This window comes from Girardinichthys multiradiatus, chromosome 23 (assembly GCF_021462225.1).
Source record: "Girardinichthys multiradiatus isolate DD_20200921_A chromosome 23, DD_fGirMul_XY1, whole genome shotgun sequence".
Taxonomy (NCBI): domain Eukaryota; kingdom Metazoa; phylum Chordata; class Actinopteri; order Cyprinodontiformes; family Goodeidae; genus Girardinichthys; species Girardinichthys multiradiatus.
Genome location: NC_061815.1, coordinates 49,698,214 through 49,725,171, shown reverse-complemented (window position 1 = coordinate 49,725,171; position 26,958 = coordinate 49,698,214). Strand labels below are relative to the sequence as shown.

The 26,958-nt window shown below is 39.8% G+C and overlaps 1 protein-coding gene and 2 long non-coding RNA genes across 11 annotated transcripts in view; 2 read left to right on the top strand and 1 right to left on the bottom strand.

Moving 5' to 3' along the window:
• fam13b (family with sequence similarity 13 member B) overlaps nucleotides 1-11,803 on the bottom strand; it is a 75,685-nt gene extending 63,882 nt beyond the window's left edge. For 3 of the 5 annotated variants that reach the window (XM_047352819.1, XM_047352820.1, XM_047352821.1), the window contains exon 1: nucleotides 11,544-11,803. The gene's annotated coding sequence lies outside the window, so the exon portion shown is untranslated. The remainder of the gene's footprint in view (nucleotides 1-11,543) is intronic. The other 2 variants (XM_047352822.1, XM_047352825.1) reach the window with 2 other exon arrangements.
• A 2,216-nt stretch (nucleotides 11,804-14,019) lies between these two features.
• LOC124860565 lies at nucleotides 14,020-17,398 on the top strand. 5 transcript variants are annotated; one of them, XR_007036393.1, is made up of 6 exons: nucleotides 14,021-14,252; nucleotides 14,679-14,746; nucleotides 15,177-15,414; nucleotides 16,903-16,979; nucleotides 17,064-17,212; nucleotides 17,366-17,398. It is a non-coding gene; the product is annotated as an uncharacterized LOC124860565 (long non-coding RNA). The 5 variants fall into 5 exon arrangements; XR_007036392.1 differs by having other exon boundaries at nucleotides 14,023-14,252; nucleotides 17,320-17,378; XR_007036389.1 differs by lacking the exon at nucleotides 17,366-17,398 and having other exon boundaries at nucleotides 14,028-14,252; nucleotides 17,064-17,254.
• A 1,456-nt stretch (nucleotides 17,399-18,854) lies between these two features.
• Nucleotides 18,855-19,344, top strand: LOC124860943. Its single transcript, XR_007036508.1, has 3 exons — nucleotides 18,855-18,912; nucleotides 18,990-19,167; nucleotides 19,290-19,344. It is a non-coding gene; the product is annotated as an uncharacterized LOC124860943 (long non-coding RNA).
• Nucleotides 19,345-26,958: the final 7,614 nt, after the last annotated feature.

Genomic DNA, 26,958 nt, shown 5'->3' with positions numbered 1-26,958 from the left:
CTCCTGTGGAACCAGCTCCCAGTTTTAGTCCGTGAGGCAGACACCCTGTCTACTTTTAAGGCTAGGCTTAAAACTTTCCTTTTTGATAAAGCTTATAGTTAGAGTGGCTTAGTTTATCAGGGAGGGAGCCTAACCACCTGTTGGTTAGAGTAAGGGGGAGTCAGGTTTAGCCTAAACCGGCTCAGTTATGGTTGAGGTGCAAACACACCCTCCATTTCTGCTACCTGTATGACCCCTTCTCTTTTCCAATGGTTATAATCAGTCTGACAGAGGGAGGTATCCCAATCCTTGTGGTTTTTAGTATAACAATGACCATCAGTGGGACCCTTTGAGGGGTTCCTTGAGACGACATTGTTGTAAATAAGCGCCGTTTAACTAAATAATCTGAACTGAAACTATCTCTGTAGTTATGCTGCTATAGGCTTAGGCTGCTGGAGGACATAATGACCACTTTCACCCTCTTCGCTACATTCTCACACTACTCTCCAATTTTGCATTATTTGCTGTTATTTCAGCTTTTAACTTTGTTCTCTCTTTTCTCTTCCTAGAAGCTACACCTGACCTGACTCTGTGTCTACCTGTGACACCTTTCGGGAGAGGGGCATCGTCTGAGCTTCTGCTGGCAACAACTTAATGCTCACCTTCTACAGATGATCCACATAACCCTGTCTTTCAGTGTTTAACCCTTTCTCTCTCCTAGACATGGCTACTGACTGAGCTTCTACTGTGACTAACTCTATGTTCTTTCTTTCAGACTCTAACCTTGAAAACTGGATCAGAGTTTATCTGTTCTTTCTTTCTAGATGAAACGACTAAAGGAGCTACATCCATTAACATTTACTTTTCCTTCCCATAGAAAGTACTCCTGGATTAGTGCTTCTTTGTTGTCTTTGTGTCTCTGCTCTGTTCTCTCAAACCTCCAGTCGGTCCTGGCAGATGGCCGCTCACACTGAGCCTGGTTCTGGTTCTGCTGGAGGTTTCTTCCTGTTAAAAGGGAGTTTTTCCTCTCCACTGTCGCTACATGCATGCTCAGTATGAGGGATTGCTGCAAAGTCAACGCCAGTGACTGTCCACTGTCTCTACATGCTCATCCAGGAGGAGTGAATGCTGCAAGTCACTGACTGGATGCAATCTGCTGGGTTTCCTTAGATAGAAAAACTTTTTATCCAATTTGAATAAATAACTGAATCTGAACGTTTGATAGTTAGGATTAATTGGAATGTATTAACCTGACTGTTGTGAAGTGCCTTGAGACAACATGTGTTGTGAAGTGACGCTATATAAATAAAACTGAATTGAATTGTTTGCAACCCCAAAACCTGTTCTTATAATTCAGATTTATAGTTTTGGTCCATGAGATCAATATCAAATCAGAAATTCTGCTTTTTTATGAATTAATCTTATGAACATGTACTTTTAGGTGCATTATGGTGTTGTTTCTCATGCACTATCTTAATTAAACTTCACAGTTTAGTGGGAACTGTTTTACAGTGGTTCAGATCGGACCTGTAAGCAGAAGCTTCAGTGTCCAGAACCACATCATGTCAGATTCTACTGATCTGATACCTGGGGTGACCCATGGCTCTGTTTCAGGCAGACTTTCTCCCTGTTATATAAAGACCCTGTTGGACAGTTCAGTAATGTACTTCATATCTCCGAACATGCAGAGGACATTAAGCTGCACGGTTCCTACAAACGGTCTGAATTACCGGAGTGCTTAAAAGAAATTACAAACTGGTTCAAAAATAAATCCCTTCACTGAACTCTGAGAAGATCCGGTGTTTGATCATTGCCTCGGAGACCATGGATCCTCCATCAAGCAATAAACGGGACATCTGAACTCTACCATAAAGCCACATTTAAGGAATTTCACAATGGCTGCTTTGGACCAATCAATGACTCTTGAAGGTCACTCAAAACAACATTTTTAATCATTTGAGAAATACTTCCAAACTAAGAAAGATGGTGCCAGACGGGAACTTCAGATGGTTCTTCATGCCTTCATTTCCTCTCCAAAAGACTACTGTTATGCACTTTTAACATGCATCGATAAAAAGCCGCCGATCATCTTCAGCTGGTCCAAAATTCTGCCACAAATCTCTTAACTGGAGCAAACAGAAGGATTCATATCCTGTTTTAAAGGTCTTTGCTCTGGTTACCAGTTCATTTTAGAATTCATTTTAAAATCCTGACTTTAGCTTCCAGAGCCACTCATGGTCCAGCTCCTTCCTATAGTACTGAGGAAATAAAACCCCATTGTCCTGCTGGAGCCTCAAACCAAGATCTGCTGGCGGTGTCAAGGACCTCATAAAACTCGAGGAGATCACTCCCTCCAGAGTGTTGGACCTCGACTGTGGAACGAGCTTCACTTGGACTCAGTCTGGACTCATTTACAAAGCTGCTGAAGACGTTTTTATCTAAACTTACTTTTCTTTAAGATCTTTTTAATTTAATTGTGTTTTAGTTTTATGCTGTCTTTATGTCATGAAGCTTTTTGTCATTTTTATCTGTGAAAGTGGGGTATTTAGAGCACACCAGTACTCCTCTAAGCTTTCACGAAACAGGCAAACACAGCTGAAGAACAGAAATGATCAAAAAGTAAAGCGACGTCTCGGACCTTTTCTTTTAATATTTACAGATAAAAATAACAAAACGTGCATAAAAGAAGAGTTTGTCCACCAGTGGAAGCCTGTGTTATATTAACAAGCTGACAGGCCGTCTCCTTTTACACAATCTTTGCGTCAGGTCAGTGCTGCACAGCTGGAAACTGCCTTCGGCTAGCTTTGGCATGATTGTGGATTTCTACAGCTTCTTTCTCAGTGTCAAGATATCTTCATCTTTATTCTGGTTCCCATCAATGGGTTTCTGTCACTGAATATGTTTTTAAAAGATTCCAGGGTAATAAATGTACATTAAATGTGTAATACTCAGGTAAATGATTCACAGCTAAAGATAAATGTTTTAACTAATGAAAATGAGCTCATAAACCTATTTTAAACACACGCTCTAATGTGAGCAGACGGGGAATAAATCTGGTGAGTTCCTGGTTATCTGGACCAAGTTTGAGGAGACTGGGCCCATGTACGGCTTAGCTTGGTCCACATCCACCCGCAGAACAACTGTTCAACGCTACAGGCAGCTGTGGGATTACAACACTAGTCCAGTGTGCGTGCACGCCAGCTTTCCTTCCATATAAAAACCACGCCTCATCTTATACATATCTTATCTCAAACTGCGGGAGGCTGGAGAGTTTTCCTGCTGTTGCTTTGTGCATACGTGAGATAGTTCACATAAAGGCCCACAGGTTCAAATTTGACACACTTACAGGGTATGAAGGGTAATCCCCTCAATTCTTTAATGACGCCGCATTTCCAGTTACAATCTGATCCAAACAATGACACAAAGCTATTATTTTTAGTTTATGACATGCTGTATGAAAGGTGGGAGAGGTTGTTGTAAACTAGCTTTAAATCAGATATTTGTGCATGTGTTAGGTAGAAACTCTGATGCCTGAGCTTACAAATTATTCAACCCACTTTATTCTGTTTATAATCGAAATTTAGTTTACGATCTCTAGAAAGAGAGACAAGTCAATATTTAAAGGCTGGTGGATTAATCTGTGATGATTAATCTGTGATGATTAATCTGTGATTCCCTAAAAACAACTGTCATATAAGATTTAACTTCTTTTTCTGGTTATTTTATGACAACTAGAATTTATAAGCCTAATAATTATTTTACAGTACATGTACAACTCATTAAAAATACACCTGGTAGGGAAATAAGTTTTAACCTTGACAAATAATGTGAGAAGTTATTGATGTTTTTATAAAAAGAAGCCCGTAACTAAACAGGCGCTGTAGATTATTACATAAGTGTCTGGAAATTCTTCTTTACTGATGAGATTTGAAGCCACAGCAAGAACTGCTACATGAGAATCAGAAGAAATGATGATTATACACAGCGACCCTATACAGCACTCATGTAATGATGTCAGAGACTCTGATCTCCAGAGTTTTAAATTCCTCCGAATGACCGGAAGAAGGGAGGTCATAAGGAAGGAAGGAAAGAAGCGAGGGCATAAGGAAGGAAGGAAAGAAGGGAGGGCATAAGGAAGGAAGGAAAGAAGGGAGGGCATAAGGAAGGAAGGAAAGAAGCGAGGGCATAAGGAAGGAAGGAAGGAAAGAAGCGAGGGCATAAGGAAGGAAGGAAAGAAGCGAGGGCATAAGGAAGGAAAGAAGCGAGGGCATAAGGAAGGAAGGAAAGAAGCGAGGGCATAAGGAAGGAAGGAAGGAAGCGAGGGCATAAGGAAGGAAAGAAGCGAGGGCATAAGGAAGGAAAGAAGCGAGGGCTTAAGGAGGGAAGGAAAGAAGGGAAGGCATAAGGAAGGAAGGAAAGAAGGGAGGGCATAAGGGAGGAAGGAAAGAAAGGAGGGCATAAGGAAGGAAGGAAAGAAGCGAGGGCATAAGGAAGGAAGGAAAGAAGGGAAGGCATAAGGAAGGAAAGAAGCGAAGGCATAAGGAAGGAAGGAAAGAAGCGAGGGCATAAGGAAGGAAGGAAAGAAGCGAGGGCATAAGGAAGGAAGGAAAGAAGCGAGGGCATAAGGAAGGAAGGAAGCGAGGGCATAAGGAAGGAAGGAAAGAAGGGAAGGCATAAGGAAGGAAGGAAAGAAGCGAGGGCATAAGGAAGGAAGGAAAGAAGGGAGGGCATAAGGAAGGAAGGAAAGAAGCGAGGGCATAAGGAAGGAAGGAAAGAAGCGAGGGCATAAGGAAGGAAGGAAAGAAGCGAGGGCTTAAGGAAGGAAGGAAGCGAGGGCATAAGGAAGGAAGGAAAGAAGGGAAGGCATAAGGAAGGAAGGAAAGAAGCGAGGGCATAAGGAAGAAAGGAAAGAAGGGAGGGCATAAGGAAGGAAGGAAAGAAGGGAGGGCATAAGGAAGGAAGGAAGGAAGGAAGCGAGGGCATAAGGAAGGAAGGAAGGAAGGAAGCGAGGGCATAAGGAAGGAAGGAAAGAAGCGAGGGCATAAGGAAGGAAGGAAAGAAGGGAGGGCATAAGGAAGGAAGGAAGCGAGGGCATAAGGAAGGAAAGAATCGAGGGCATTACGAAGGAAAGAAGGGAAGGCATAAGGAAGGAAGGAAAGAAGGGAGGGCATAAGGAAGGAAAGAAGCGAGGGCATAATGAAGGAAGGAAAGAAGGGAGGGCAAAAGGAAGGAAAGAAGCGAGGGCATAAGGAAGGAAGGAAAGAAGGAAGGGCATAAGGAAGGAAAGAAGCGAGGGCATAAGGAAGGAAGGAAAGAAGGGAGGGCATAAGGAAGGAAGGAAGCGAGGGCATAAGGAAGGAAGGAAAGAAGGGAAGGCATAAGGAAGGAAGGAAAGAAGGGAGGGCATAAGGAAGGAAGGAAAGAAGGGAGGGCATAAGGAAGGAAGGAAGGAAGGAAGCGAGGGCATAAGGAAGGAAGGAAGGAAGGAAGCGAGGGCATAAGGAAGGAAGGAAAGAAGCGAGGGCATAAGGAAGGAAGGAAAGAAGGGAGGGCATAAGGAAGGAAGGAAAGAAGGGAGGGCATAAGGAAGGAAGGAAGCGAGGGCATAAGGAAGGAAAGAATCGAGGGCATTACGAAGGAAAGAAGGGAAGGCATAAGGAAGGAAGGAAAGAAGGGAGGGCATAAGGAAGGAAGGAAGGAAGGAAGCGAGGGCATAAGGAAGGAAGGAAAGAAGCGAGGGCATAAGGAAGGAAGGAAAGAAGCAAGGGCATAAGGAAGGAAGGAAAGAAGGGAAGGCATAAGGAAGGAAGGAAAGAAGGGAGGACATAAGGAAGGAAGGAAAGAAGGGAGGGCATAAGGAAGGAAGGAAAGAAGCGAGGGCATAAGGAAGGAAGGAAAGAAGGGAAGGCATAAGGAAGGAAGGAAAGAAGGGAGGACATAAGGAAGGAAGGAAAGAAGGGAGGGCATAAGGAAGGAAGGAAAGAAGCGAGGGCATAAGGAAGGAAGGAAGGAAAGAAGCGAGGGCATAAGGAAGGAAGGAAAGAAGCGAGGGCATAAGGAAGGAAAGAAGCGAGGGCATAAGGAAGGAAGGAAAGAAGCGAGGGCATAAGGAAGGAAGGAAGGAAGCGAGGGCATAAGGAAGGAAAGAAGCGAGGGCATAAGGAAGGAAAGAAGCGAGGGCTTAAGGAGGGAAGGAAAGAAGGGAAGGCATAAGGAAGGAAGGAAAGAAGGGAGGGCATAAGGGAGGAAGGAAAGAAAGGAGGGCATAAGGAAGGAAGGAAAGAAGCGAGGGCATAAGGAAGGAAGGAAAGAAGGGAAGGCATAAGGAAGGAAAGAAGCGAAGGCATAAGGAAGGAAGGAAAGAAGCGAGGGCATAAGGAAGGAAGGAAAGAAGCGAGGGCATAAGGAAGGAAGGAAAGAAGCGAGGGCATAAGGAAGGAAGGAAGCGAGGGCATAAGGAAGGAAGGAAAGAAGGGAAGGCATAAGGAAGGAAGGAAAGAAGCGAGGGCATAAGGAAGGAAGGAAAGAAGGGAGGGCATAAGGAAGGAAGGAAAGAAGCGAGGGCATAAGGAAGGAAGGAAAGAAGCGAGGGCATAAGGAAGGAAGGAAAGAAGCGAGGGCTTAAGGAAGGAAGGAAGCGAGGGCATAAGGAAGGAAGGAAAGAAGGGAAGGCATAAGGAAGGAAGGAAAGAAGCGAGGGCATAAGGAAGAAAGGAAAGAAGGGAGGGCATAAGGAAGGAAGGAAAGAAGGGAGGGCATAAGGAAGGAAGGAAGGAAGGAAGCGAGGGCATAAGGAAGGAAGGAAGGAAGGAAGCGAGGGCATAAGGAAGGAAGGAAAGAAGCGAGGGCATAAGGAAGGAAGGAAAGAAGGGAGGGCATAAGGAAGGAAGGAAGCGAGGGCATAAGGAAGGAAAGAATCGAGGGCATTACGAAGGAAAGAAGGGAAGGCATAAGGAAGGAAGGAAAGAAGGGAGGGCATAAGGAAGGAAAGAAGCGAGGGCATAATGAAGGAAGGAAAGAAGGGAGGGCAAAAGGAAGGAAAGAAGCGAGGGCATAAGGAAGGAAGGAAAGAAGGGAGGGCATAAGGAAGGAAAGAAGCGAGGGCATAAGGAAGGAAGGAAAGAAGGGAGGGCATAAGGAAGGAAGGAAGCGAGGGCATAAGGAAGGAAGGAAAGAAGGGAAGGCATAAGGAAGGAAGGAAAGAAGGGAGGGCATAAGGAAGAAAGGAAAGAAGGGAGGGCATAAGGAAGGAAGGAAGGAAGGAAGCGAGGGCATAAGGAAGGAAGGAAGGAAGGAAGCGAGGGCATAAGGAAGGAAGGAAAGAAGCGAGGGCATAAGGAAGGAAGGAAAGAAGGGAGGGCATAAGGAAGGAAGGAAGCGAGGGCATAAGGAAGGAAAGAATCGAGGGCATTACGAAGGAAAGAAGGGAGGGGAAAAAGGCCAGAGGGTTGCTTATGAGAGAGAGAGAGTTTGAGTTTAAAATTAACTTTATTTCAGACTCTATCAATAAATCCAAAAAAAAAAAAAAAAAAGTAAACCATCTAACAAAAAACCATTAAAAATAAAAAATAAAAATACATCATCCACTGAACAACACTGAATCATTAATACCCTACTTACTTACAAAAACAGCTATGTTGTTTATCAACTTAAAAAATTCAAATTCCACACGAACACGAGCAACTACTAGTCGCTTAAATAAAACACAAACGTCTTCTGTTTGATGTCCATTAATTTAGTTCTTTGTTGATATCCATATTGCTAATTTTGCCATTCCAGAAATAAAATTTAAAAGTATGTAAATAGATTTCTTTCTTGCACAATACCGTAGACCATAAATAAAAATACAGTTAGAAAACTGTACACCAAAACCACCAAACAAATGATTCAAGAACTTTAAACCTTGGTTAACCCAATGAATATTACCTGGTAATTTAGGGAGATTATTAGTCCATGGACCAGAGCTTTTTTCCCCAATTCACTTTAGTCGAAGAAGCTTTTTCATAAAGTTCCAAACAATGTTGAAGACCCATAACATCATTCTGATTTTTAATTATGTTTATATCATCAGCATAAGCAGAGACCACTAAACCTGGATAATTTGAGAAACCTGAGAGAATAAGACTAGTTAGGGTAGAGCGCAGTTTGTGTAAAAAAGGTTCAACTGCAATAGAATACAACTGTCCTGATATGGGACATCCTTGTCAAATACTTCTCTGAACTTTACCTGGACAGCTTAATCCTCCCCCAACTTTAGTAACACAAAACACTGCTTTATACAATAAACCCAATAAAGAAATGAACTCATCACCAAATCCAAAAGCTCCAAATGTTGAAAAGAGAACAATAATCAACCCTATCAAAAGGCTTTTTCTTGATCTAAAGAAATAATACCAACATCAATTTCATAAAGTTTAAAAATGTCAAACAAGGTTCTTAAAACAAAAAGATTATCCATGATAGATCTGCCAGGTACACAATATGACTGTTCTCTGTGTATGATAAATTCAAGAATGTTCTTCAACCTATTCGAAAGCACTTAGAAGAAATAACTTATAATCCACACAAAGGAGGGCAATGGGTCTCCAGTTTTTCAACAAAGTCTCCTTTTTTGGAAGTAAGGAAAGAACAGCTTTTCGGCAGGATGGTGGCAAGATACCTGTCTCCCACAAGTCCTCTCCCAACAGCCTCCAAAAATATTTATAAAAATCTGCAGGCAAACCATCTAGACCTGGAGTCTTGCCAGGAGCCATTTGTCCAACATCAGCAGTCAGTTCTTCCAATGAAACTTCAGCATTCAGAATTGCCTGATCTGCAGCGGAAAGTTGAGGAAGACCATCCAGTAGAGCCTCCACACAGCTGCTGTTACAGGCCTGCTGTCTAAAAAGGTCACTATAGAAAGTCACTGCATGCTCCTTCATGATGGTGGGATCAGTGGTCAGAGTTCCATCTAGAAGCCGAAGACAAATCATCTGCTTTGTCTGGCTGACATTTCTCTCCAAATGAAAAAAGAAGGATGTAGGGGCATCCATATCCTTAACGGTAGCAAACCTTGACCGAACTAAAACCCCTTTAGCTCTTTCATGCAAGAAACAACTTAACTGATCTTTCTTATGTTTAAGCTGTTCATTATTAGTATCTTCTGTAAATACATTTTCTAACTGTGTTATTTCAATTTCTAAATTCTGAATCACATTTTTTATTTTAATTGTAGAATGACTTGTGTATTGTTGACAAAAAACTCCTATCTGAGCCTTTCCAACCTCCCACCAGTCCGTTAAGGATGTAAAACCCGATTTTCTTGCCTTCCATAGCTGCCAAAAATGACTAAAACTTTGCCAAAAAAAACTGTCTTGTAGTTTTATATTGAAATGCCAATAAGATCTGCATCTAGTAGTGGTTGAAAAAAGGAAATCCATACAAACTAAATGATGGTCAGAAAAACCAACTGGATAAATTAGGCAGTTGGATAGTCTATTTCTATGAATGTCTGACATATAAAATCTGTCCAACCAGGCCCCAATCACTATCCCCTCCTTCATTTTTATCCATGTATATTGTTTAGCTTGCGGATGTTTAATCCTCCAAGCATCAACCAAATTAAGCTCTGATATCACCTGAGCTAATTTAAAGGATGATGGAAAATGAAGTTCTTCTCCTGTTCCGTCTCTTGTAAAATGAATAGTGCAGTTCCAGTCCCAACCCATCACAACACACTCATTTCGATTAGACTGCTGCAAAAAACTGTATATTTTCTCAAAAGTCTTCATCCTGTTATCCCCCTGATTTGGTGCATAAACATTAATAAAACAAAAAGAGAAACTTTCTATCTCTACTTTAATCCCCAGGACCCTGCCTGGGATTAACTCAATCCAGGAAATGATGTTAGCATCCAGTCTTGGTAAAAATAAAATTGCTACACCAGCAGATGACCTGGTCCCATTTATGTGAAAAGAGCAGTTCCTGTAAAACAGATTAATATGGACAAAGTGATTCTGAAGTTTACATTTTAAACAGACTTCAGCATCTTAAATTAGAGGTTAGCACTGATTAACATCGGTTTCTGTGTATATTCCCCACATAATATAGATTCTCACCTTAAGTCTTAGATTTCAAAAACACCAACATTTCTAAATCCAGCATCTTTAAAACCAGAAGAAGTCTGGCTCTCTGGTAGCCTGAATGAAGAAACGTGTGGAGACATGTCTGCACAAGCCTCAACATGTCCAGACATCCTGAGGATGGTACCAGAACAGCTACTTCACCCAGTAACAGCACCTACACAGAAGAGTGTGGTTGTCAGGGTGACCTGGTGGTATTTATGGTGCATTCACGGATCAAAGCAGCCCATTTCTTGATTTATCTCTGAATTAAATCATTGACTGTACTTACTGATTTGACTCAAACACAATTAACTCAGATATCAGGATTGTTACAGCTCTATAAACGCAAAGCTCTGTTGCTGGGTGTGTGGTTTCATGAAACTCTGATCATTCTCAGTTTATTTTTTACTCAGTTCTAAAGAAAGCTGATAAAATCCTATTTCTACTGAATTAGGTTTGTTTTACTGGACTTGTAATACACCTTGACTATTCTAACCACTTAATGATTAAACTGCTGAACATTTTGTGATATTACCTAAAAATTAAGCATTTTGGGTCACAACTTTTCACGGGTTTCAATGTAAACTTTAGAATAAAACATCCCAATTTTTCAGCTTTCCTATTTTCTAGCCAACAAACATGATCTGTGTATCATTTCAAAGTTATTGTAATATTCTTTCAAACCAAATTGTTCATTTTGAGTTGTAACTGTTTCAGGAGATTCTGGTAACATTACAGTTACAGGAGGTAAATGTAGGTAAGATATTAAGAAGAAACAAACAACCAGAACATTCCACCAGACTCTTCAACAGCCATACAGGAAGCTTCTCCGGCGGAGATGAATCGGTCCAGAAACGGTACAGAAATCGAAACTTGCAGCTAGTTCGGGACAGCAAGAACTCCTCGAACCACTTTAATATGATGTGTGCGGAATGGGCCCTTAGCCGAACATATTAACACGATCAAACACCTGAGCAAAGACAGGTGATTCTGACGTGCCCTCTGCATCTTCTTTTAATAAGGACACAACTGTTCACCGGAGTATATCACAGCAAATAGCGAGAATAATACTGAATATGTGAAGCTCGGAGCATCTGATGGCTCTGTTCATCAATAAATACTGTGACCTTTTTATTCTGGCTTCCAGTTGGCTTGATTTGGCAGCAGAGGAGCCATAAATGTGACAGAACTGCCTCTCTGCTGCTAGCCGTTAGCGGTTAGCTTCCAATCAACACAAATTTAAAAAAAAAAGGCAGAAACTGTTTGAACTTATCCGTCCTTCAGTGTCAGAATTGAATCAGAAACATAACCACGGCTGGTGAAATATTAGAAACACACGACCATATTTTAAACATCAAGAAAAGGCTCAAGACAGAGTTAGTCTTGGCTAGCATTAGTTAGCGTCTCAGATGCTGAGAACCAGAAGATGAGCGTTAGCAGGGAAGCTAATCAGTTCCTTACCAGGTCAAAACAAACAGCACCGCGGAGCAAGATGCATCAATTTCAGCTTTTCTTTATGAGGCTGGCGTCCGAACAAATGGCGACTTCGACGGGATCAAAGCAAACGACGAAGAAATATCGTCGAGAATATTTCAAAAAAGCCCCGAAATGACAGTGGTTCCTGTTTTTTCTCTTTCTGCTCGTACTGGCTCGGATGCCCGTTTGCGAGTCGTTGCTTAGAGGGACTCGCTGCTAACACACCCTCCAGAGGCGAAGCTGCCAAATACTGACTCCGCCCCTCTTATACAGAGCACCGAGGGAGACAGCTGCCAAATAATGATCCCTCCTTGCAGACAGAGATTATATTTTAATACCTTCAGCAATTCACAACGGGGTTTTATACGTGTTTAATTCACAAGACATGATGATGAAATGTCTACGCCGTCAGACTGTTTGAAAGATGTTCTCTTTGTACTAGTGCGCTAATCCCTAATAATCCTTCTATGGGGTAACATCACTGTCAAAATAACGTATGCGTAGGCGTCTCCATGTGTAAATGTCAGTAAGTAAACATAACTAAATTTAAGATTTGTATTTGTGCCGTGTTGTCAATTTATACATACATGTGACACCAGATGTTTCTTCTGTGAGAATGCAAGTTTAGAAGTCACAAATACAGGTTACAAACTTACAACTATGCAACAATACAGGTACAAATCACAAATTTACCAGCATATGGGGTAAGAACGCTGTTAAAAACAATGTGTATGTAAAACCGAAATGTGTGCATATTAGTCAATAGTTGTGCATAAGTAAAATCCAAAAGAGGTATTGTATATTTTCTCTATAAGAATACAAAATAAAATGTTACAACAACATAAAGGTCAAGTTTACAGTTGTGGTTTATTCTTTATGAATACAATATGCTATAAGTTTGTGAATACAATTTCTTTTCTTTGAGAATACGAATTTACCGCCAGCAGAACAAAAAGAAGAAGCAGCAGCACTATCGCTAAGATACGGTGGCCATGGGGTGCAAAACACTTTTACAAATACCGAAACAAATTTACATTTCAGAAAACACTTTTACATTTCAGAAAACAAATTTACATTTCAGTAAACAAATTTACATTTCAGAAAACAAATTTACATTTCAGAAAACAAATGTACATTTCAGAAAACACTTTTACATTTCAGAAAACACTTTTACATTTCAGTAAACAAATTTACATTTCAGTAAACAAATTTACATTTCAGAAAACACTTTTACATTTCAGAAAACACTTTTACATTTCAGAAAACACTTTTACATTTCAGAAAACACTTTTACATTTCAGAAAACAAATTTACATTTCAGTAAACAAATTTACATTTCAGTAAACAAATTTACATTTCAGAAAACAAATTTACATTTCAGAAAACAAATTTACATTTCAGAAAACACTTTTACATTTCAGAAAACAAATTTACATTTCAGAAAACACTTTTACATTTCAGAAAACACTTTTACATTTCAGAAAACAAATTTACATTTCAGAAAACACTTTTACATTACAGAAAACAAATTTACATTTCAGAAAACAAATTTACATTTCAGTAAACAAATTTACATTTCAGAAAACAAATTTACATTTCAGAAAACAAATTTACATTTCAGAAAACAAATTTACATTTCAGAAAACAAATTTACATTTCAGAAAACAAATTTACATTTCAGAAAACACTTTTACATTTCAGAAAACAAATTTACATTTCAGAAAACAAATTTACATTTCAGAAAACACTTTTACATGTCAGAAAACAAATTTACATTTCAGTAAACAAATTTACATTTCAGAAAACACTTTTACATTTCAGAAAACACTTTTACATTTCAGAAAACACTTTTACATTTCAGAAAACAAATTTAAATTTCAGTAAACAAATTTACATTTCAGTAAACAAATTTACATTTCAGTAAACAAATTTACATTTCAGAAAACACTTTTACATTTCAGAAAACACTTTTACATTTCAGAAAACAAATTTACATTTCAGTAAACAAATTTACATTTCAGAAAACACTTTTACATTTCAGAAAACAAATTTACATTTCAGTAAACAAATTTACATTTCAGAAAACACTTTTACATTTCAGAAAACAAATTTACATTTCAGTAAACAAATTTACATTTCAGAAAACACTTTTACATTTCAGAAAACAAATTTACATTTCAGTAAACAAATTTACATTTCAGAAAACAAATTTACATTTCAGAAAACAAATTTACATTTCAGTAAACAAATTTACATTTCAGAAAACAAATTTACATTTCAGAAAATCAACCGGAAAGGGAATGTACCAACGCCGAGGCTGACCCGGAAGTCAGCCTCAGGGCTGCATCCTTCGAAGGCCGTATTTGTAGACCGATTACGTTACAAGCGCGGCGACGAAGGCTGTCCCAATTCATGAATCATGACTCCCTCAAATGTGTCCTTATTTTGCCCGATTTGAAGGATGGGTCGTGAGTATCCTACGCGGCCCATCATTTCCCATCATTCATTGCGGGTCGAAGCGGATTGGACGGTCCAGCGCCGTAGAAAGAAAGTGTTACGACACTCCCATTGACTTCTATAGAAAGAATGGAATGCGGAAGTCACGTGGTTCATGGAGCTGCTAATAGGTCCAAACACCAGCAGCTCCAGCATTGAACGTAGTTCATTCTCGGTGCTTCGTAAGGATTTTTTACGGTAAGTTTATGAAAATACAACATTATATTGATATTGTGAGGCTTTAATTTACTGTTCCGTATCGCAGTTTAGCAATAATATTTTATATCACCAGGTTTAGTTAATTAAGCATGTTAACTCGCTTGTTGTATTTTAACTGCAGCTAGCTCATTGTAAACATGGCGGGTTTAGACGGGTCTATTTCATTGTGTCTGATTCAGCATTTTAAAATGTCCATTACAGCTTACTTTTTTAGCGTTGATAATTTTCAAATTTTTATTGTAATTCCAGCTACTGAACTAGCACCATCTTGAAAAATACTGTGATATTGACATGGTTAATTTAGTTAAAGTTATAGATTGTTTGTCAACGACGGCCACATAAATAGGGACATTATCATTAAACGTGATTGTGAAAATGAGTCATTTTTTAATTATTCTTTTCCAGGTAAACCACACGAGAATGGATGGCTTAAATAAACTGCTGAACTATGTTGCAAACAAAGCACCACAAAGGTAACAAAATTTCTGTCCTTAAAAATAATAAGAGCTGAATCAAGATGTCTGAACAAAATGATTTTAACATTTTAAGACCTTCACAAAGTTGGTATTTACAGTCATCGTTGAAGTTGAAGTAGATATTAGAATCTATCGCAAGACAGAAAAAGAAATTAAGAATTATTATTGGAACATATCAGCATCAATACACAGTAGAACAGTAACAAAAAATACCTTTAAACAATCAAACCCCTGGTTTGAATTCCTTCAGTATCAATAGGGTACTGTGATCTCCTTCTGAAGTGTCATCATTTTGCTTAATTGAACTTGAGCATCCATCACAGATGTTGGAATGTTTGATGACTTTATTTAAAAAGTATCCTGTAAGATGGTACAGAATACATGTTTCGCTGTTGGTGAGGTCAGGAGTATCTGTGTCTCCAATCAGCTGCTCCACACGAAGGCCAGGACTGGGAAATGTCTCCATAATGTCCAGGAACTCTGCCAGAAGACTGCCGCCATCCTCCTGATAGCTTCCTGATTTTACAGTTGTAAGAAACTGTCCAGCTGAGATTGATCTCAGTGCCTGGTGAAACTGCACTGGTGTTGGGACTGGATTCCTTTGCCTTATGCAGCTGAACACGTTTTCAAGGCAGTCCTGAGTAAACCTGCTTGTCAACACAAAGGTATCCATGGTCAAGCATGTCTTTCTGAATACCTAAAATTGTAGATGTTGCCATCACAATTCCTGTTTGCACTGGTTTCCAGCTTCCTGTAGGACCTATTCTAAGTCCACTGAAGAGTGCTAACATGTCTTGGAGGAATTTAATAGCTTTGTTGTACTCTTCCATCTTGTGCCTGCTGAGTCCCATCACAGGGTGACGAGAGGACATGAGGTCAAACCAGTGGTTCACCTGCTCCAGAAACCAGGCTGTTGTCAGATTAGAGTTGGGTCGCTGCTCCTGCTCCACCATGTATTTCAGACCTGCACTTGCTGACTTACTAAAGACATTCAATGCAGGCCCCACCTTCATTTTGTCAAAATAACTGGGCTGAAGGGTTTTTGTGAAAGATTTGGAGCAATTTTCAAAGGTATTTGTTCCTGAAAATCTACCAAATCTTTCAAAGGACCCGGTGAAACCTCATTGTGTGGCAGACTCTCTTTTTGTACAATCTCTGGTGGAATTGTGAAGGTCTGACCAATAACCAGGACACTCTTCAAATTCTTCATCAGATGAGGGACATCTGGCATGAAGTACAGCCTTTTGTCTGGTCTTACTGGGTGTTGGACAAATGTTTTCTTGTGGCCCACTCCAACAGCCCGCCACATCGCTCGGTTAGCACTGCCCATGTCAGTGGTGATGTTTACCACAACAAGACCTATGGAAGCTGCTCTCTTAATGATGTCTAGGATGACTGGCTTGTAATTAGCTCCATTAGTGGAATTGCCATTAAAATGGTAACCCACAACTTGCTTCCATCTTGTTGTACTTCCTGCCAACATAAAAACACATGCATGTGTTGCAGCTCCTGTGTGACCAGGCAACATCACATCCCCCAAACAGCTTCACCTCGGTTTCCTGATTATATTCCCTGTTGATGCATACATCTTGCCCTGTTGACCCTGGCTCATCAGTTCCTGGCATGTCCCTGTCCTCTGAGGCTACAATTTCATCTTCACTTTCCTTCATCTCACTTGCCTCATTTCTGTTTCTTCCTTCCTTCATCTCTGAAATTATAATGGCACTTTTAGCATAAAGATTAGGTAAAACATTTGAAACGTATTATTTAACACGATTCGTACCAAAGTTTACTTTAGAACTATATGTGTGATCACTAGTCAGTGGATCAACATGCAGTGGAAGTTCTGCTGGACTTCTCATCGCAGGATCCTTCCTCGTCTTTGGTTCTGGTTGATGAAGAAAAAGGTTTGGAACGGCATCAGCCCTCAGTCTCACTTGGCCTGACTGTGCCCTCACAAACTGTCCTTTTTCAAAGTGTGCCTGTAAAGTGATTTATTTATTTATTTTCTTGCACATTTCATTAGGCCCTTGTGCATTTTCCAGTGCAGTGTGCAGATTGAACGTACAGCACATAATTTCCTGTTGTTGTGACCTCTGGTGATGGTGAGGTTGCTTCTACTGACTTGAACCAACCATTTTTCCTTCTTTCAGGATCTTTTGGGAAGCCATACATATGGATTCCTTTCTCTGACCGATTGGTGCATCCAAATGCAACACACCCAACCAGGGTAACCTGCTGAACCTACAGAGGAACACATTTACTTTTTTTTGCCTTCTAGCTATGATATTGATTGTTTCTGTATTGTTTTCAGGGAGATCAGCAGATGTGGTGTCTGACTTCAAAAGGAGCTGCTGCCAAGGAGGATGAACCCTCATTTGGACTTGGACACATTTCTACCTTGTCCAGATTTGATCAGATACAGTTTATTGGTGCAGATGTAATTAATAAACTGTATAAATGGTAGTGCAAGTACTTATTTATTAAAGCTAGTTTTGCATTTTACATATCTTACAATAAATTGTTTGGTCATTTATTTTTGCTCTCTTTCTATGGCGCTGGGTCGTGAGTATCCTTCCCGGCCCATCATTTCCCATCATTCATTGCGGGTCAAAGCGGATTGGTCAAGCAAGGGAAGCCATGGCGGACCATAGCAACAAAAGCTGTGAGTAAATTGTGGAAAATGACACTTTCTGTGACACAAATTAACTTCTACAATGTTTTTAGTGCGGGAATATAACTATGTAGACGTGAAATATCTGCTTGATTTATCTAGACATCGCTTCATTTCAAATGTGCTCCGACGTGTTCGGAGTTTTCCGTTCCCGGCGTAGTAACCGGCTCGCCTCGCCAGCCCTACCGGCGGTGAGGTGATCTAGACCCGGTAGAGATCTGACCGGACTATCGGCACTAAGCTCCTGCTGGCAGTCATCACAGTGAACGTTTAACACAAGTGATTTCTAACAGTTTATGTTATTATTTTAATTGTTACTGAAAATCGATTTAATATTTCAGGTGATATTAAGGTTAACCAGAATAAATGGACAGTTTTATGTAATCCAACTGTATCGCTGGAGAGTGTGATTGAGAATAAATAAGCTTTACAATATTAATTTTTAATGAAGAAATGTGCTATATGTTTTAAAAGTTTATTTATAATTCAGTTAGCATTATAATTTCTGATTCCAGGTACAATCCAGAGACAATCATGTTCAGGTAAAAAAGATGTTTGATTTAACTAGCCAATAAACAAAGAGATAGCAACTTTATGGCTAATGTATGTTGACATATTTTATTTATATATATATATATGAACAACAGCTTTCAATTTTAAGATAGATGGGAATTATAAAGTATTTGATCCCCTCTGGCTGCTCTTAGATAATTATATAATAATGCAGTGTTTTTGGTGTATTAGTATCTTCTTGCTTTGATCACTTATAATATCCAGAAGCATGCCTTAAAAATAATGTGTTTTTCCATCTCCATTCTTCCCTTTTCTAGACCAGACCTCTTTACTGCAGGATCAACCTGAGTGTCCCAGTCCTGAAACGTTTCTTCAACCAGGAGGACACCAGGCCAGATTTTCAGCTGAGCAGGGAGTCTCTGGCAGTGCTGCTTAATCTTTTGCACCAGGATAGGCAACATGGATGGGTGCTACTATTGAGACCTTGGTTTTTCTTTTCTTGGTGGCAAGTGGCACATCCTACAGAGTGGTCTGAAGAGTGTTTGGGATGCCTCGCTCTACTGTCCATCGCATCGTCCACAGAGTTACAGAGGAGATCGTAGCTATTCGTCACCAGGTCATCTACCTTCTAAAGACCCCTGAGGATTTAAGGCAGTGTCCCGTGAGTTTGCAGGGCTGGACGCCACAGAGCTTTTCTTAAAGCTGTGGGTGCAATTGACGGCTGCCATATCCACTTCAGGTGTCCAAGCAGCCCTGATGGTCAGTGCTACAGGAACAGGAAACTCTTCCCTTCCATAATCCTGCTGGCAGTTTCTGAGAGCCATTCTATTGACACATATGTGGGCTGGCCTGGGTCAGTGCATGACTCTAGGGTGCTCCGCCACAGCCCACTGTACGTGTTTTTGGAATGATGAAGACCAGATTCAGGGCCATCTTCCTGCAAGCGCTGGAGGTGCATGACATCTTTGTACCTCACGTAAGTTTTGACCTAGATCCATTTTATATATACATTATACTTAATATATACACATATATGCACCCTCTTTTAAATAGTTTTCAGGTCATAACAGCATGCGCCATCCTCCACAACATCTGCCTTGGTGCTGGGGATGTCATGGCCCTAGAAGATGACCCAGAGGAGCCTGTAGAAGAGGGTGAGGTTTGGACTGAGACAGTCAGCGTTGCTCTCTGGTGGGACCAGCTTTCAGCTGAGGTGTCTGCCCTGGAGGAGGTACCACCAGAACATGACTACTGTGTCAGCCAAGTATAATATTATAGATGTGATTAATGTTTGAGGGGTATAACTAATTGTAATATTTTATGAGCACCATCTTCTAATTCTGCATTTTTCAGATTACCTCTTAGTGATGTGACAGCCGTCAATTCAGCCAGCCCTTTAAACCCACTTGATGGACGATACCGTGGACAGCGGAGAGAGACATCACAAACATCTGCAGACCACCTGTGTGATGCTTTGCTCACCATCCAGAAAGACTAACCACAGGTCTCAGTTGCAGCATCTCATCCAAGTCTCTGACCTTGTGAGAGATTTAGCCACATCGTCAGACTTTCTGTTCAGAAAGACATCTGCCTCTTTGTTCTGTTGAAGAGGTTTTACCAGGAATCAGTCACTCAGGTTGATCCTGCTGTCTCCATTATAAATATTTGTACGTAGTTTTATTTTATGCCTTTTGTCTTGTAATCTTGATCTGTTTGAATGTTTTCTTCCCCCATTCTGTTTAAAATGCTGTTTGTATTTTTCATAATAAATTCTGTTTATAACTTTAAATGAAGTTGATGTATTGTTAGATCAAATGGAAATAACATTAGTGACAAAAACTATTTTGAAATTTATTAGAACACCTTAAAACTTTAAGAAACAATCTGAACAAAACTTAATATTTCTTTTATAGCACCTTATTTCAGTACCATTCTTTCTAAGATGGAAAACAGTCTGTCCATTCTCTGTAGCCTCATGTCCTCCCTGATCAACTCCATCATCTCTGTCTCTCTTTCTTTTCTGACCCCTTCCTGCTGGCTCACTGTCTTCCTTCTCCATCTGGTTGACCACCGCTCCGCTTGGCCCTGGAGTGTCCTCAGGGATGGAGGCAATCAGGACAGGAGGTGTTGTGGAAGACCTCTGACCCAACATCTCATCCATAAGGACAAACCAGGTCCAAGTAGCAGCAGTGGGCTTTTCACTGACTCCCTCTCCTGACCCTGGATACTTACAATCCTAAAGTTAGATGGAATAAAAAAAAAAGAGTTGATTAAACAGAGAAACCAACAAGACTTTTAGAAATATTTTTTTATTTGTGTGACATGAGAACTTCTGAACATAATCTAAATTATTTTTTGTTTTTCAAATTGTCCCACATTGTTTTGGCCTGCAAGGGGTTGACCTTCCCCTGTTGGTCCATCTTCTCCAGAATTGTCCTAAACCAAAAGAAGTATGTTAATCACTATGGATATTTATGAAAGTTAGAAAGATCGGAGTTATTGAAACTGGACAGAAACTGACTGTAAAGAATGTTGTTATTGTACCTCCAAGCCACGGTGGCTGAGTTTTTAGCTCCAGTAAAAAGGTGGTGGTTCTCAGCCCTGAGCTTCATAAACTGGCCCGTCTGCTCCTTTGTACCTAAAAAAATATATATGAAAATACCAAAAAAAACCATCTTGCTTAATATCAGTGTAAAAAAAAGTCTTTTTTAATTTTACATTTGTCTTAATTTGAAGAAAATACAGGTCCTTCTCAAAAAATTAGCATATTGTGATAAAGTTCATTATTTTCCATAATGTCATGATGAAAATTTAACATTCATATATTTTAGATTCATTGCACACTAACTGAAATATTTCAGGTATTTTATTGTCTTAATATGGATGATTTTGGCATACAGCTCATGAAAACCCAAAATTCCTATCTCACAAAATTAGCATATTTCATCCAACCAATAAAAGAAAAGTGTTTTTAATACAAAAAACGTCAACCTTCAAATAATCATGTACAGTTATGCACTCAATACTTGGTCGGGAATCCTTTTGCAGAAATGACAGCTTCAATGCGGCGTGGCATGGAGGCAATCAGCCTGTGGCACTGCTGAGGTCTTATGGAGGCCCAGAATGCTTCGATAGCGGCCTTTAGCTCATCCAGAGTGTTGGGTCTTGAGTCTCTCAACGTTCTCTTCACAATATCCCACAGATTCTCTATGGGGTTCAGGTCAGGAGAGTTGGCAGGCCAATTGAGCACAGTGATACCATGGTCAGTAAACCATTTACCAGTGGTTTTGGCACTGTGAGCAGGTGCCAGGTCGTGCTGAAAAATGAAATCTTCATCTCCATAAAGCTTTTCAGCAGATGGAAGCATGAAGTGCTCCAAAATCTCCTGATAGCTAGCTGCATTGACCCTGCCCTTGATAAAACACAGTGGACCAACACCAGCAGCTGACACGGCACCCCAGACCATCACTGACTGTGGGTACTTGACACTGGACTTCTGGCATTTTGTCATTTCCTTCTCCCCAGTCTTCCTCCAGACTCTGGCACCTTGATTTCCGAATGACATGCAGAATTTGCTTTCATCCGAAAAAAGTACTTTGGACCACTGAGCAACAGTCCAGTGCTGCTTCTCTGTAGCCCAGGTCTGGGGAATATGGCACCTGTAGCCCATTTCCTGCACACGCCTGTGCACGGTGGCTCTGGATGTTTCTACTCCAGACTCAGTCCACTGCTTCCACAGGTCCCCCAAGGTCTGGAATCGGCCCTTCTCCACAATCTTCCTCAGGGTCCGGTCACCTCTTCTCGTTGTGCAGCGTTTTCTGCCACACTTTTTCCTTCCCACAGACTTCCCACTGAGGTGCCTTGATACAGCACTCTGGGAACAGCCTATTCGTTCAGAAATTTCTTTCTGTGTCTTACCCTCTTGCTTGAGGGTGTCAATAGTGGCCTTCTGGACAGCAGTCAGGTCGGCAGTCTTACCCATGATTGGGGTTTTGAGTGATGAACCAGGCTGGGAGTTTTAAAGGCCTCAGGAATCTTTTGCAGGTGTTTAGAGTTAACTCGTTGATTCAGATGATTAGGTTCATAGCTCGTTTAGAGACCCTTTTAATGATATGCTAATTTTGTGAGATAGGAATTTTGGGTTTTCATGAGCTGTATGCCAAAATCATCCGTATTAAGACAATAAAAGACCTGAAATATTTCAGTTAGTGTGCAATGAATCTAAAATATATGAATGTTAAATTTTCATCATGACATTATGGAAAATAATGAACTTTATCACAATATGCTAATTTTTTGAGAAGGACCTGTATAAAAACATTTCTATGCAAATGTCTAAAACAAGCTCTTTCAAACTTTTAACTTCTTTACTGAGATTCATTTACATTTGGAGGTTTATTCCTCGTCGGGTTTACCTGGAATCAGAAATTATAATGCTAACTGAATTATAAATATACTTTTAAAACATGTAGCACATTTCTTCATTTAAAATTAATATTGTAAAGCTTATTTATTCTCAATCACACTCTCCAGCGATACGGTTGGATTACATAAAACTGTCCATTTATTCTGGTTAACCTTAATATCACCTGAAATGTTAAATCGATTTTCAGTAACAATTAAAATAATAACATAAACTGTTAGAAATCACTTGTGTTAAACGTTCATTGTGATGACTGCCAGCGGGAGCTTAGTGCCGATAGTCCGGTCAGATCTCTACCGGGTCTAGCTCACCTCACCGCCGGTAGGGCTGGCGAGGCGAGCCGGTTACTACGCCGGGAACGGAAAACTCCGAACACGTCGGAGCACATTTGAAATGAAGCGATGTCTAGATAAATCAAGCAGATATTTCACGTCTACATAGTTATATTCCCGCACTAAAAACATTGTAGAAGTTAATTTGTGTCACAGAAAGTGTCATTTTCCACAATTTGCTCACAGCTTTTGTTGCTATGGTCCGCCATGGCTTCCCCTGCTTGACCAATCCGCTTCGACCCGCAATGAATGATGGGAAATGATGGGCCGAGAAGGATACTCACAACGCATCTTTCAAATCGGGCAAAATAAGGACACATCGGCCGCATTTGAGGGAGGCCCTGTCCCAATTCCCACACTACACCCTACGCACCTCTATGAAGTATGTACTTTGTACAAGTGCATGTAAGGGTTGAAGTGCGCAGGTTACAAGCTGCAGAATTGGAGAATTGGGACAGTAGAGGTTACGTCATCAACTTGCACCTTTGCAACGTAACTGCAACATCAAAAAGGGCGGGAACCAGCGCTGTTTTCACAGTCTTGCTGCTAAAAAAAACTATTTTAAACTATTTTAAAGCAATTGTTTTGAGGAGAAGAAAGTGCAGGAAGCGACGGAGGTAACTTCAGTATTATGATCTACTGACTGCCCAGACTCACTCTGAACCCACTGGTTTCTTACAATGTTGAGCCTGGAAAAAAAGTGAAAAAATATATTTGTCGGCTTGCTGTCTAAAGTTTACGCAGTTCTTATTATTCTGATTTGATGGCTGGTTACGTTGACGGTTATGATTGGTTTTTGCTCAGAACGTCACCTGCAGCAGTAAATTGTGGGTAATATACTTCGGCGAAGTCCGCTCAGATGCGGGCTTTATTATCGCTTTCCGTCAGCCAATCCCGCACTACGTTTACATGCGGTGAGGAGTGTGACAGCGCATGCGCAACGCGAATCGACTGACTGCGCTCCACTAACCAGCCTCAGATCACGTGACACCAAGTCGCTGATGTAAATTCGTATTTCCATAGAAAAGAAATCGTATTCACAAGCTGTTATAGCATATTGTATTCATAAAGAATAAACCACAACTATAAACTTGAACTTTGTCTTTGTAATTTCTTGAAGCTGTAACATTTTATTTTGTATTCTTATAGAGAAAATATATAATACCTTTTTTGGATTTTACTTCTGCACAACTATTGACTGATATGCACACATTTCGTCTTTATATACACATTGTTTTTGACAGCGTTCTTACCCCATACAAGTACGAATCTAAAACCCCAGATGAAGCTGTTACACTCCTTACCAGTTGGTGGCGGTAATGCACCTGAAACTTTTTAGCTAACCCCCGTTAAACACGTAGAAGAAGAGAAGGCGGATCTTGTGCTGTTCCCCTGCGAAGAGCTCTACGCTGTCTAGATCTGTCTTTTTTTTTTCTTGTTTTTTACACAGTTTGCGTGTTTTTTTTTCTATCGCTTGGAGAATCAAAGTATTTTCCAACGTGTGTCATGTTCACTTGAAACACTGTTTTCCAACACATCGGGTTTAAGTAGAATCTTTTACCACTGATAGAAAAGCATGGATTCTCACTCTGTTGAGCAGGAAAAATTAGGCTTCCTGAAAAATGAATGTTGGCTTTTTATTCTGGTAGATCGCGTTCTAATGTAAAATATAACACATTACTCGATTAATGAAAGATATTTATTTGAGCTAATTTCTGAGTAGAAATGTCTGTTTTTCTAAAAAATAATCAGCTCTAGCAGATGTATTATTGAAGTACTTTACATATTCGTCTATCAAACATACTGTCCCTGTGACGTATTAGAACATGTTTCCAACAACAAAACATTATTTCAGCCTGACACTCACACCGTGTAATGTTTTATTACCCTATGGGACACGGATTAACCGATCAACGTATGTTTTGGGTCGTCCATTCCTCACATCATACACAACTATCTTTGTGAATTTGGAGATATTTGCTCTTTATCCAAAGCAAATTTACAGCACATAATGTCCGTCATGAGAGGAATAAACAAAGTAAAACCCACAAGAACAGGTTTATTTATTAAGACCCGCTTCTTCTTCTTCTTGTTTAACGGGTTGGCGAACAACGTTCAAGTGTTTTACCGCCACCAACTGGTTTGGAGTGTAACAGCTTCATTTGGGGAGTTAGGTTCGCGTCGTATTTTTAGAAAGACTGCGCTGAGTCAAACTGTATCATCGATATTGGTTTATTCAGGATCTCCAAACTTCCAGCATGGGCTTCATCATACAATCAGCGTCACCTGCCTCCGGAGCCTAACACTTCCTTATGATGTCATCACAGGTGGCCATTTGAGGTTTGAACCATGCATAACATTAACACCACATCTCCCCTCTCTGGAATCAATGGGTGGACTACCTTTGATTCAACAGACCTTAGAGGAGTATTGTGCCTCTATAGCCAGAAGGTCTGCTTCTACCTATAGAAAAAACATATAAATAGAAATCCTTATTTACTCATTCTTAACCTTTTAGCATACTATTTACACCCATTATTTTATTTCCTTCAGCTACAAATTCAGTCTATCTGGTTTCACAACCCGTCTCCCAAACCTGGTTCTAGGAGTAGGTGAAAGTCCAGGAAGGCTGTGCTGTAAAGATTCTTCAGAACTCGGTTGAACTTATTATTATTCCTGTTGTACTTTTGTACTTTTAAATTTATGATTTGTACCTGTATTGTTGCAAAATTGAAACTTTGTAACTTGTATTCTTATCTTCTAAACTTGTATTCTCACAGATGAAACATCTGATATCACATGCATGTATAAGTTGACAGCAAGGCACAAATACAAATCTTAAATTTATTTACTGACATTTACACATTTAGACACCTACTCATACGTCTTTTTGACAGTTATGTTACCCCATACCTCACACCAATCAAATAGAAAAAGATAGAATAGAATAATGTAATTTAGTTCATTTATATTGCACCAATTCATAACAAGTCTTCTCAAGGCACTTTACAAAGTCAATTTAATCAAATCCTACAGATTTCAAATCAGATTCATACATTCCAATTAATCCTAACCATTGAACAGTGCAGTCATATTCAATTATTTATTCAAATTGGTTAAAAAGTTTTTCTATCTAAGGAAACCCAGCAGATTGCATCCAGTCAGTGACTTGCAGCATTCACTCCTCCTGGATGAGCATGTAGAGACAGTGGACAGTCACTGGTGTTGACTTTGCAGCAATCCCTCATACTGAGCATGCATGTAGCGACAGAATAGAATAAAATACAACAGTTTTTTTGGGTTAATTATAAAATAGCCACCATAAAATTGGTTAGCAGCGTCTCATTGGTGCACAAATTAAATTTAGTTCCACTAAATTTGACACTGCTTAAGTTATGCTGCTGCCCTAGGGGCTCCAAGTTGCATTATCATTTTTGACTGTGTCTTAAAAAACAGGTGCACACATAGAACAATATTGATTTATGAAGAGATTTCTTTAGTTATTGAATGCCTTAGATTGAAAAAATAGTTAAATGTTCATGTATTGTAATAGTAGTTAGCACTTTGCAGTTTTTAACTTGTGAAAAGTGTTATAAAGATAAACCTTACTTAAATACTAAGAAAGACCATCAGTCATATTTCAAATATTATTTCTTCACAATAAAGTTTGCTCCTCCTCAGCAGACTTTATAAATGTAACAGGCTTAGCTGGAAGTGGGCTCCCAAGGGCCTCAAAAACCTTGGTCCAGCCCTGTTGACCAGAACCTCCAAGAAGAGCCTCAAGTCTGAAACTAATCAGGCCAAATATAAATATATTCCTGCTTGAATTTCTTTATTCAAATTTTAGTTAAAAATAATTAGAAATGAAGAATGAACCAGTGTGTTCTTAAATTCTACTTCCTATAACTGTTTCTACATTTATTTATATTCTCAATTTTAAAGCTGTTGCAATATGATTTCCCCCAAATTTTGTTTTCATAATATTTTACTGATGTAATTTCTGTCATAATCCACAAATATATTGTTGGGGACATGTAGCCCCTTTTACAAAGCTAGAAAATAAATCCCTATAATTATTGCAATATTAATGCATACATTAATGCAAATGTAAAGAACAGATCGGATGCAATATTTGTCATGCAATAATATTTAGGTACCAAACGTTCAAATTGCTGATAATATATTGGATGGACTTTCACTGCTCTTCATGCCTAGATCTGACATAGATGAGTGGTGACCAGGATGTTCAAGCTGAGGGAGAACGGGG